Source organism: Cavia porcellus, unplaced genomic scaffold (genome assembly GCF_034190915.1).
Source record: "Cavia porcellus strain 051 isolate PalLab524CR breed Dunkin Hartley unplaced genomic scaffold, mCavPor4.1 scaffold_9, whole genome shotgun sequence".
Taxonomy (NCBI): Eukaryota; Metazoa; Chordata; class Mammalia; order Rodentia; family Caviidae; genus Cavia; species Cavia porcellus.
In genome coordinates this window covers 56,497,044-56,510,000 of record NW_026947492.1, presented here as the reverse complement: position 1 = coordinate 56,510,000, position 12,957 = coordinate 56,497,044, and the positions used below count along the sequence as shown (strand labels likewise).

The 12,957-nt window shown below is 33.9% G+C and overlaps 1 protein-coding gene across 7 annotated transcripts in view; it reads left to right on the top strand.

The window, feature by feature from the left end:
- Acer3 (alkaline ceramidase 3) overlaps nt 1-12,957 on the top strand; it is a 139,332-nt gene that overhangs the window by 48,767 nt on the left and 77,608 nt on the right. For 2 of the 7 annotated variants that reach the window (XM_063256447.1, XM_063256448.1), the window contains exon 2: nt 11,871-11,952. The exons of the other annotated variants lie outside the window; for them this stretch is intronic. The gene's annotated coding sequence lies outside the window, so the exon portion shown is untranslated. The remainder of the gene's footprint in view (nt 1-11,870; nt 11,953-12,957) is intronic. 7 annotated transcript variants of the gene reach the window in all.

The following is a 12,957-nucleotide window of genomic DNA, read 5'->3' as shown; positions in this document are numbered from 1 at the left end:
GGTAAAAGACAGTGATATTTATGATCTTGTCCTATGTGAAGCTATATAGAGTTATGAGTTTGACTATTCACTTTTAACAAAAGTTTAAAGGGTGAAAAAAGCTACACGTCATGATATATAGCTATAATCTCAGCCCTCTTAAGAGGAAGCAGGAGGATTACAAGTCTAAATCCAGCCTGGATAGCTTAGCAACTTAGTGAAAACCTATCTCAAAATAAAAAATAAAAAGGGCTGAGGGTCTGGCTCAGTGCAAAGTCCCTGGGCTTGATCCCCAGTACAGTTAAGCAAATATATAATGAAAAAGCTTTAAAATAAAAAAAGTTCATAGAGATATAAAAACCAAATATTTTTGTACATCTGTACAATATGTTTTTGTTTTAAGCTAAATGCTATTATAGTAGACTTCAAAAGTTTTTTAAAATGTTTATAAAAATATAAAAAGGTTCATAAATTTAAAAATGTTGAGAGATATAAAAACAATATTTTTGTACATCCATACAATATTTTTTAAAGCTAAATGCTATTACAATAGACTTCAAAAGTCTTTTTTAAGTTTATTAAAAAACAAAGTAGGTAAATTATTAAAGAAAAATATTTCCTATAAACTTAGTATCACCAACGTATGCATTGTTTGTAAAGTGATGTTCTTTGCCTTCACATTTAACATTTGCTTACTACTGGTTATTCACCCAGAGCAATGGTAGGAACTGTGTATTAGTATATCCTTTTTATCTTTTTCCCCCCTGATATTGTAGATTGAACTCAAGCTCTTGTAAATACTTTTTAAAAAATCTTTTATATTGTATTTTTATATTCTAGAGGTATAGTAGGCCATACTGTCTAGTTTCATATAAGTACACTCTGTGCTGTCTGCACCATACATTTCTCAGAACATGTTTCTGTTGTTAAGCAATGTGTTATTGTATTGATGAACTTCAAATTTTTTAGAAAGGAGATAAACACCAAATTCCTATAGAAGTGTCTGGTGTTTCAGATGTAGGGAAGTTTAGAAAACTGGAAAGTAGGACAGAAGAATTGAGGATCTAAGTCTGACAAAAACACAATAGAAAGAGAATGTCCAACAATAAATGCAGAGTCTCTAAAGAAAGCTGAGATCTGGAAGAGATCACAGTACTTACCAGAGGTAAATGACTTAGAAGTGTACAAGACCTTAAATGGCAGTTTGGGAAAGGCATCTGTTCAGGGAAAAAGATGAACAGAAAGGAGAAGGTATGCTTTGGAGTTGTGTTAGCAAAAGTTAGGAAGTTACAGGAGAGAACTATAGTTCCATCTGAAACAGCATTACAAGGGGCTGTACAGTTCAGTGGTAGAATGCTTGCCTAGCATATTTTCAAGATTCTAGGTTTAATTCCTAGCATCACACCCCACACACACACAAGGATACATAAACCTCTTCTCTTTCAAAAATAAAAATTACACGTATACACACACATAACAGTATTCTGACAGCAGAGGGCAGTCTTGAACTAGGAATCTTGTTTTGAAAACTAAAATGGACCAGCTATTAAAAAACTCTACTGTGTAAAATGGATCTCCCTCCCTCAAAAAAAAAGTCTTTCCATACAAAATTGCTTTTAAAGGAAAGCAGTGGGGATCAAAACTGTGTCCATCTGATGTAATTTCTCCCCATAAATAATATAAAACAGGAGACTGTTGCAAAATCTTCCTAAGTCAGTCAAATGCCTTAAAGAAATGAATCAAAAAATTAAAAATTAGAATACGTGAGAGTTGACATTCTCAAGGTGGTAGAATAAAACCATCTGGTCATATTCCCCAAAAACACAAGAATTATGCATTCAAACATAAATTAAAAATCTATTTGTGGGATATTCAGGGTTCAGTTTGTATGTTGCAAAACCCTGGTGGAGCCCAAGAGTTAAGAGGATCATTTTAAGAGTGCACGTACTGCATTCTACTAATGATAGAGTATCTTTAGTATGAGAGGTAAATGACAAAAACTTTAAAGTAATACAATAATTATGTAAATTGTAAACTGTTATAAATTGTGACTTCAAAAATTTGAAATACGGTAACAGAAAGAGTTAAAGTATAAAAGGTTTTTTTGTTGTTTCTTTTTATTCCATCAAATTTAACTTCTTAGCTGCTTATTATATTCCTGGTGGCTATAAGATGTTCTTAGTAAGTGTTATGGTAACTACAAAGCAAAAACCTGTAATTAATACACTAAAATTTTAAGAATAAGGAATTGAAACAATAATAAATAAAAATCGCTATGTCATAAAGATAGTAAGAGAAGAAAGAATATACAAGATGAGAAAACATAAAATGCAACAGTAAATCCTTATCTCAGTGATTACCTTGAATGTATATGAATTAAGTTATCTAATTAAAAAACAGTGAATTAAAGGCATCATATTACAGTGATATATGAATATCTGTGTTTATATCAGTGCAATTCATAATAGCTAAATCTTAGAAGCAGCCTATATCTCCATCAGCTTATGAATGGATAAGGAAAAAATGGTATTTATACAGAATGGAGTATGCTGTACTATAAAGAAGGATATATTTGAATCATTTTTAGGAGAATAGATGGCAACTTGAGACCATAATGTTGAGTGAAATAAATAAGACACACAAATTTAAATATTGCCTGGTTTCTCTTAATACAGTTTGAGAAACAAAATATAAATAGCATAATAAAAAATGGGGAGATAGATCTTTTATAAAAGGGAAGAGGACCAGAGATAGTGGAAGGGAAAAGGTATAGGGGTTGAAAAGTTAATTAAGGTGTGTTGACTGGGGGTTTAGCTCAGCGGCATAGGCGCCTGCCTTGCAAGCAGGGAGTCGTGAGTTCGATCCCTGGTACCAATAAAAAGGAAAAAGACAAAAAATAAAATAAAATAAAAAAGATGTGTTAAGTACATGTGCCAGTTCCTCACAAGGAATAGAATCATGCTCTACAAATGTGTACCAAATTTTGTAAAGACACAGAGTGTCTAAAAAAAAAAAAAAAAAAGAGTGCCTAAATGTATTAAATACAAAACCCAAGTATATGATGCCACAGAATATCACTTCAACTATGAGAACACATAGCGAAGCACATAGTGATGTAAGCTTGTGATTCCAGGACTTTGGAGGCTGAGGCAGGAGAATTAAAAGTTCTAATCTCACCTGAACCATTTAGCAAGATCCTGTCTCAAAATAAAAAGAGCTGCAGATTTTACTCAGTATGAAGACCCTGAAGTCAACTGCCAATACTAAACACACACACACACAACCCCTACACAGAGAATACAGAAGACAAAAGTGCAAATAGAAACCAAAAAAGGACAAGTAGCTACACTGATGTCAGGTAAAATAGACTTCAGTACCAAATTGTTAAAAGAGAAAAAGATGGTCATTACGTAATAAATGGATCAATTCAGCATGGGGTATAAGGATTATAAATATACATGTAACCAACATCAGAACACCTAAATATATAAAGCAGTTGCTCATAGATCAAACGGGAGCAATACATTGCAGTTCAGTAATAGGAAATGTCAACATCTAAACAGTCAACAAAGATAGCAGATTTGAACTGCATGATAGATTTTTCAGGATGTATGTGTGTTTCTTTTATTTTAATTTTAATTTTAAAGAATAAAACCAAGCAAAATAAAACAGAATAAAGCCAATCAAAACAAACCAGTGTAAGTGACACACGACTTCAAAACAATACAAAAACAATGGTTACCATAATTCTCTTACTGTCTTCAAAATAGCTGCCAAACAATAGAACCAATAAAAATATGACCATGAATGCAATAAAGGACTTCAAAACAGTAGTAAGTCTAAAATGGTACCATAATATATCCTGTTATCTTTGAAATATCTGCCCATTCCATTGGATATAATAAAATCAAACAAAACGGAATAAAATCCAACCCACAAAACAATGAAAATGATACAGGATTTCAAAACAAGACAATAGGGAATTAACAATGGCTACTACCTTCAGAAGGAGATTCCCTATAGATACTACATTGCATATTGTTATCCTTTGAATAGATGATCAGACTATCAGCTTTAGATCTGCAAAAGTCAAAGAAACACTAAACACTATGAGCATTAAATTGTATTTTACCTCAATAGTTACCATCACAGCCTGTGCTTCTCTGAATCAGTCAGTCGTGTATGGGGGCACAGTGTGTGTGTGTGTGTGTGTGTGTGTGTGTGTGTGTGTGTGTGTGTGTGGCAGGGGGTGGTTGACCCTTCTTGTTTCCCAGCTCACATGCTGGAAGGGCCTGGCATCTGGCACAACCCACAGCAACCAGTACTTCCCGTTCTTTTCCCGCCCGCAGTCTGTGAGTGGTGCTGACTCACAGGAAAATCCTAGGGTCTGGCTGTCCCCATGTACCCCCCCTACCCCAGCAGCCTGAATGGCACTGATTCACAGGGAGAGCTTGCTTCTTGGTGACTTCTTGTTCTCTTCCTATGTAGTCCACCTTTAAAAAAAAAATGATAATGATGCATAATTTTTTAAAAATCAAGAAATTAACACTAGTTAATATGTTACATATTGTTACTTGAAAGTAGTTGTTCAGAGTATAAGATTTAGGCATGAAAAAATGGTCAGTCAGACAATGAAAACACAACTGTTCTTTTTTTTTTTTTTTTTTTGTCTTTTTCCTTCTTGTCGGTACCGGGAATCGAACTCACAACCGCCTGCTTACAAGGCAGGTGCTTATGCCGCTGAGCTAAATCCCCAGCCCCACAACTGTTCTTTTTGATGAACAAAGATTAATAGTATAGTTATGTATCATGTATATATTTACATATATGTATGTATACATATGTGTGTATATAATCTTTCCCCTTTTTTCTTTTCTCCTTTCTTGTATCCTAGTTGTTCTTTCCTTTTGAATACTTTCCCTTTCATTTTTACAATATCTATTTTACACTTTGGATCTTATTTATTCTTCTTTTTTTAACACTAGGGAGACAATACAATATTTACACATGTGAGTCTCATTTATTTCACTTATGAATATGGTCTCTAGTTGCATCAATTTACCTATATAAAAACCTTGAGGTTATCCTTCTTTATAGCTGACTAATACTCCATTGTATAAAAATATACTGTTTTTGTCTATTCCGTGGTTGATAGACATTTGAGTTGTTTCTAAGACTGGCTGTTATAAGTTGTGCAGCTATAAATGTGGGTGCACATATATTGTTATGGTATGATGTTTTCAATTCTTCTGAGAAAACATCTAGAAAGGGAATAGCTAGGTGGAATGGAACCTCTAATCCTAGTTTTTTGAGGAATTTCCACAGTGGTTGTACCAGTCTACAGTCTCACCAACACTGGAAAAGGATTCCGTATTCTAGGTAGCTCTGCAAGCATTTGTTATTGATTAATTGCTTGATGTTAGCCATTCTTTCTGGAGTGAGATGGATATCTTAGAGTTTTAATTTGCATTTCTCAAATGACCATTGAACATTTTTTCATGTTTATTTTCCGTTTGTATTTCTTTACCTGAGAATTGTATATTCATCTCAGATGCCCATTTTTTGGATTGGTTCTTTAAATTTGGTGGCCTGATTTTTTTCAGTTCTTTATATGTTCTGGATATAAATCCTTTGTCTGCAGGACAGTTTACTAAAATTTTTTCCCATTCTGTGGGTTTTCTTTTCATTCTGTTGCTGATTTCTTTTGATGTGAAAAAGCTTTTTAATAAAATAAGATCCCAATTGTTGATTCTTTGAAATACTTCCTGTTTGCTTTGCATTTTGTTCATGAACTCTTTGCCATCTTCAAGATTGCTATCTACCTTGTCTTCCAGTAGATCTGTTGTTTCTATTTTAATATTTAGGCCTTTGATCCATTTTGACTGTAGTTTAGCACGTAACTATAGACGTAGGTCTAGTTTTAGCCTTTAGCATGAAAGCGCACATTTCTAAAGCATATGCAGTGCTCTCTGGGATAGATCATGTGTGAAGCCATAGAATAGGTCTAAACAGTTTAAGAAGATCCAGGTAATTTCAAATGTCTTCTGAGCAGAATAGTGTAAAAGTAGAAATCAGTAACAGAAATCAGAAATTTTACAAATACTTGCAAATGGAAACTTAAAGAACCAGAAGTTAATGAGAAAATTAAAAAGAAAATTAGAAATTTTCTTGAAACAAATGAAAATGGAAATACAACATACCAAAATGTGTAGGATACAGCAAAGGAGTTCTAAGAGGGAAGTTTATAACAATATATGGGAACGTCAACAAGGAAGAAAGGCTGCAGTCTAATATTACAGCTCAAGGAAACTGAAAAATAAAAACAAACTAAGCCAAAAAGAGTAGTAAGAAAGGAAGAATGAAGATTAGAGCAAAAATAAATGACATAGAGATATAAAAACAATGCAGAGGTCAATTAAATCAAGTTGGCTTTTTGAAAAAATAAAATTGGCAAATCTTAGCTACAATAAAAAGAGAGAAAAACTCAAATTCAGAAATGACTGATAGGCGGTGGTGGCGCAAGCGAGCAGCAGGTGCGCCAGGGATAGAACAAGTCAGGGTCTCCTGAGATCCAGCCATGTTGGAACTTGGAAGGCTGAACAAGAAAGCAAAGAGCCTTCCTTCCTGGTAAGCAAGTTTGCGGTGAGAGTGAATAGCAGGTGCGCCAGGGAGAGAACAAGTCAGCATCTCCAAGTTCCAGCCATGTTGAAACTTGGGGGACCAAACAAGAAAGCAACGAGCTCCCCTTCCTGGTAAGCAGCAGTGGCAGGAGTAAACAACGGGCGCACCAGAGAGAACAAGTCAACCTCTCCCATGAACCTACCAGTGCGCCAGCTGAGAATCAAATATCCCATCCCTGTCCCCTTAGGAACCGGATAGTGTTGAGGACAGCCAGAGTTGATAGCAACTAAAGCACATAAAGCAACTAAATGCTTGTATAGTTGGGTTGATTATGCTAATCTGGGGCCAGAGGTCTGAGCATCTCTTGGAAGGATGACCATATGCAATATAGCAAATATGGAGGATTTCCTTCTGTCTTGTCTTTGAAGGCCAATATTGTTTTCACTGTTTTGCCTTTTTCTGATTAATTGTTTTGCTCTATTCAGTATTCTGTTTTTATAGATTTTATAACGTTCTGCTTTGGTTTGATTTTGCTATTCTTGATTGAATGGACAGCTATTGTGAAGATATACTATGGTACCCATTACTGCTATCCCAGTATCCTGCTCTGAAGTTCTGTACCAGTTTCACTACATTGTCTCGTTGGCTTTATTCTGTCTTGTTTTGTTGTATTTTACCACCTTCAAAATAAATAAATAAATAAAAATTCAGAAATGAAAAGTGATACAATTGATAGGATAAGAAAAAAGTTTACTCAAAAGGAAAATGCAACTGAAAACTACAGTAATTTTTATTTTTTCTCATATATTAGATTGGCAGAAAATCAAATATTTTTGTTTGTTTTGTTTTGTCTTCTTGAGTCAGGGTCTCACTATAAAGTTTAGGCTGACCTTGAACTCACTTTGTAGCTTAGGCTGGCCTGGAACTCACAGCAATCCTCCTGCTACAGCTTCCAAGAGTCCTAGGATTATAGGCATTTGCCACCATGCCTCGAAAGTCAGATATTTAACATGGTATTGTCAGAAAAATAGACATTCTTCATATGTTACTCATGAGAATATAAATTTTTTACAGGTAAATTTAGCAATACTTAACAAAACTGTATGTGCATTTATCCTTTGACCCAGCAGTCACACTTAAGAATATTCTGTGAAGATAAAACACCAAAAATTTAAAATTAAAAGTATACTTTTTATTATAGGTTTATAATACAACAATATAAATTTAAAACCCCATATGTAAAAAACTGGTTAAATAAACTGATATATCTACATAAAAGTAAGTACTATCTAGGTATAGAAAGAATGAGGAATATCATTGAGCTTATGGAGGATGATTCCTGGATATATTGTGAAGTAACCAATATTTTATACAGAATAATATATGAAACCATGTGTTTTTAAAAAAAAGTTACAAGAAATACACATATATCTTAGTTTTTCAAAAAGAAAGCAACTAAGATTATGGTTCAGTGGTAAAGTGCTTGTCTAGCATGAGCGATCCCCACCAGCACAAAAAGAGAATTAAACAAGATGAACCAGAAAATAATAAAATTGAAGACTATAAGAGGTGAGTGGAAATGCTGTGGAAAAGTTAGAGGAGGGAATGACACTTCCAAATAGCTTTGTATTATTTTTATAGAGAGAAAACACATGAACTGTATTGTATGTGAAACGGATAGCATAACCACATAGAGTTAAAAGAGCATGTTCAAGTAACTTTTGACATAGTATTCTCAGTACATATCCCAGTCTGAAAGCAAAAGAAAATTCAAAAAAAATCTTGAGCCTTTTTTTGCTAAATTTATGTACTCTGTGTTTATTGTTGGTAGTAGTACAGGTATAGCAATTTGGAAGGCTTCCTTTTGGTTTGAGTTATTTTGGTAGAGTCTGGCTATACCATTCAAGTTGGCTTGAACTTCACTACGTAACTCAGGCTGGCCTCAAACTCAAAATTTTCCCCCCTCAGCACCCTAAATATTGGGATTACAGATATGTACCACCATGCCCAGCTCTGAAGCTAATTTTTCTATGCATTGTAGGAAATGTGAAATTATTGATAATAGGATTCTCACTGTTCAAAAAGATACAAATTTGGATGGAGAAAAGCAGGAAAAACCCCTGTGGTATTAGGTTGGAATTATAGATACTACCATGATAGTGGTAGTATCTAAAAGCTGGTTTAAAAGCTGGTTTAAAATATTCTGTCATTGGAACTAATGGCTCTTTAGTAGCAGTGAATACACTTAGTGCCATGCCCAAGTCTTGGTTTCTAAAACTTTCTTCACTGAAAAGAACCAAAACTTCTTAGAGAAGTAGCTGGTTTTATGTAAGAAAAATACAGGTGAGCTAGAAACTTCTTGTCATGTCAGAAAGTAATAAAGTGCTCAAAAAATGAGACATTCATTTCAGAATGACACAGAAGGCAGTTTTGCTAAACCAGCACAATCTGGACTTTAAAAGATAGAATGACAGTAGATTTAGCATGGGTTATTTGAAAAGAACCCATGCATTTATGTTATTCTAAAACAAACAAATAATATGAGAAGGGAAACTTTGAAAAAATAGAATGCTATATTATAAATGAAAACAGAATGGTATAATAATAACAAGAGTTACAATGAATGTTAAAACTTGAGTGAAAGTGTTTGGAAGATGATGATTCTAGCCTAAAGTTACATCCTAGCATATCACTCCTTATTTACAAAAAGGAAAGTGGTAATAATTGTGAAAATCTGGCAGATACTACCTTGTTCAAAAAATTAAAGTCAACATCATTTACAGTGGTTATAACTGCTCTTCTTGAGATAATGCACTGAAAAGGAAACCTTTTTTTTTTTTTTGGTACTGGGGATCAAATTTATGACCTCATACTTGCCAGGCTGATGCTTATGCCGCTGAGCTATATCTCCAGGCCTGAAAAGAAAACATTTTTTGCACAGTATTACTGTCAGAAGTATGTAAGCTGAATCAAATGAAGAAAACAACTTAAATTGATAGACATTCTAGGAAACAACCATTCTGTATGCTTCTAAAATGTTAATTTCAGGAAAGATAAATTAACCTAGAACTGTTTCAGATTGAAAGGAACATGACAACTAAATGCAATGTATACGTAGTCCTGGATGGGGCATGCAGGCAAGAAGCTCTAGAGGGCAGTATAGAGCAAATCAGCAAAACTTGAATAAAGTCATCTCTAAATTAATTCTAGCGTTCAATTCAGTGTAAGTGCTATATGAATTCAATGTAAGTGCTATATTTTATACTTTATTGTTTGGGGAGCAATTACAAGAAAAACTGTACATGTTAATTTGCAGTGCAAGGGGTTTTTTCCATTTATTTTCAATCCATGATTGGTTTGAATCCACAGATGCAGAACCCCTAATACAGAGGGCTGATATACCTAGTCATAGTCATAGTCCATACAACTTACTCTCAAATGGTACAGCAAAATAGCAATAATATGTTTATTGGCTTATTTTATATACTTTTTAAATATATGGAGACAAAGCGTGGCAAAATATTAATGTGTAAATCTAAATAAGAGCATATGAAAGTTTATTATGTTTTTTTTAGTTTCTGTATTAAGATATTATCAAAATAATAAATTTAATTTAAAAATTATCTAACTTACTGTCTCAAATATTTGGTTATATACTAAGAAATCTATTGAACAAGAGGTCTAGGATAAATAAAAGATAGGAACAGAAGTGTGCTAACAGGAGGAATATTTTTGCTCATATAACAATCTCTTCTTGTCCCCAACCCTGGTAGCAGATGACTTCTTCCTTTGTGTTAGTTATATCACTGTACCTGGTACATATATATGTTAACTAGCTAACTGAGAGTCATTTATTTGAGGAATTGAGGAGAATTTTACAAGAAAGAACTCAAATTTTGGCTTTGTGAGGATAGGCTGTTAACAATTTATGAGCATCATTGTGTTTTTAAGAGATCCTTTCACAATCGCTAGTTGCAATCCTATCTTCAAGGTCTGAAAATTTTATCTTGAGTCTCTTTCAAGTGGTTTTGCCAGCTTTTGATGTTTTTAATTTCCTGGATTTCTGTTGAATCTGTTTCATCATTGTCTGATTATCCCAGCCCACACTGGCTGCCCACAGAAAGCAAGTGTCTCCAATGGTGGCCTGTGGGTACACAGAGCATATCTGGCTGTTTCTCCCTGCTCGCACTGGTTACATCAGGCAGTCAACCATCCCAATGGCAGCAAATGTGGAGGCAGGTCTGGCCATTTTTCTCTGCCCACGCTGGCTGCCTACAGGAAGCAAGCATCCCCAGTGGTGGCAGGCATGCAGGGGCAGGTCTGGCTGTTTTCCTATCTTTCCATTTTTGATGTCTTCTTCAATCTCCTTTTTCTGAGTCTTTTGGTAGAATATTTTGGTCTTCTATGTAGAAAATCATGTCGTCTATAAATAATGATAGTTGACTTCTTTCCTATACATATTTCTTTTATTTCTTTCTCATGCCTGATTGTTCCCAGCTAATGTTTTGAATACTATACTGTTTTTGAGAAGTGGTGACAGTAGGCATTCTTGTCTTGTACTTGATTTTAGAGAGAAAGCTTTCAGCTTTTTCCCATTTAATATATTAGCAGTAAGTTTGTCATTTATGACAAACTTTTACCAGGTTGAGATAAAGTCCTTCTGTATTTAGGTTCTTCCAGGTTTTTATCATGAATAGATGCTGGCCTTTGTTCAAGGCTTTTTCTGTGTGTTGAGATGGTCAATGTGAGTTTTGATTTTGTTTTTATTTATGTGATGTACCACTTATTAAGTTACATATTTTGAATCATCCCATATCCCTAGGATGAAGACCACTTGGTCATGATACATTTGATGATTTGTTATATTCTGTTTGCCAGTATCTTGTAGAGGATTTTTACATTTATGTTCATTAAAGGGAGAACTATAAGCAATAGTTCTCTTTTTGAAATATTGGGTTCTTGTTTAGTTTTGGAATCAGGATAATTCTAGCTTCCAAGAATGACTTTAGGAATATCCCTTCCTTTTTAGTTTCTTTGGTTTCAGGAATATTGATGTTAGATATTTCCTGAAGTTCTAGTAGAATTCAATGGCAAATCCACTGGGTCCTGGGATTTTCTTAGTTGTTAGGTTTTTTTTATTTATTACCTGTTACTGGGTTATCCCAGTTTTATAGTGTCTTCTTAAAGAAACTATATTTTAAAATAATCACACATTAAGCTGTTATGCCTTTGACTATTATATGATCTTCTCATTGTATTTTTTATTCTAGATCCCTTGGTATGCATTGTGGTAAAACCATGATGTGATTGAAAAGGAACTTATATATTGGAAGCATTTAAATTTTTCACATGGTAAATAAGCTAATTTGCTCTTAAAATCTAATTACTGTATGTGTATCAGTTTTTTCATAGCTTGAATTAGGAATTAGAAAATAAAATGTGTTGGTTCCTGTTTTATGCCAGCAATCCTCACATATTATCCTTTTTGTTTAGCTGAGACAACTAAATCTCAAAAAAATTTAAACACTTTTTTGTTTGTTTTTGACTTTTTGAGACAGAGTCTCAGTATAGAGTTCAGGCTGACTTGAACTCACTATATAACCCAGGCTGACCACAAACTCCAGGCCACAAATTCCTTCCTCAGCCTTTCAAATGCTGAGATTATAGGTGTGTATCACCATGCCCAGTTTGAATTTTTAAAATTGATATATTTTTTTAAAAAGTGATAAATCAGGGATTTTCATTTGGGGCTGATTCCCAAATCCTTGTACTCTTTCCAGTGTGGTCAGATGTGTCAAAATAAATGTGTTTCTGATTTTATTTGTGTTCTGTTGTAACCTTGAAAAATTTTGGCTGGTAGTTAGCCAAAATACTTGAATTAAGAAGTTCCAATGAAGTCAGATTCTATATATGCCTCAGCTTCTTAAAACTATAGTAAAGTGTTTTGAATATGAATATCTAATTGAAAGATGCATTTGGTACCTTGACCTCCTTATTCCAATTCCATTACTCTTTTTGCATCATTTCATTTTGGATAATGGCTATATGGGGAGGATTTGTTCTCAATACTGTTTTATATTAATTTTGATGCATTAAACAAGCAAAATAAATGAAACTCTTTAAATGAAATATCATGCCAAAATGTTGGCTAAAATGTCACCCCTGATATTGATCAAATGTTTTATATTTCTCTTTGTGACTGAATCAGTTAGTTGGCATGCAAAATGAAGAGAAGAAAAACTTTAGGGCTGGACGTGGTTGCACAAGCCTGTAACCCCAGCACGCAGAACGCTAAGGTAGAAGGATCACCATGAGTGTCAGGAATCACTGTCAAAAAAAAGGTTTAAGTTCTAATTT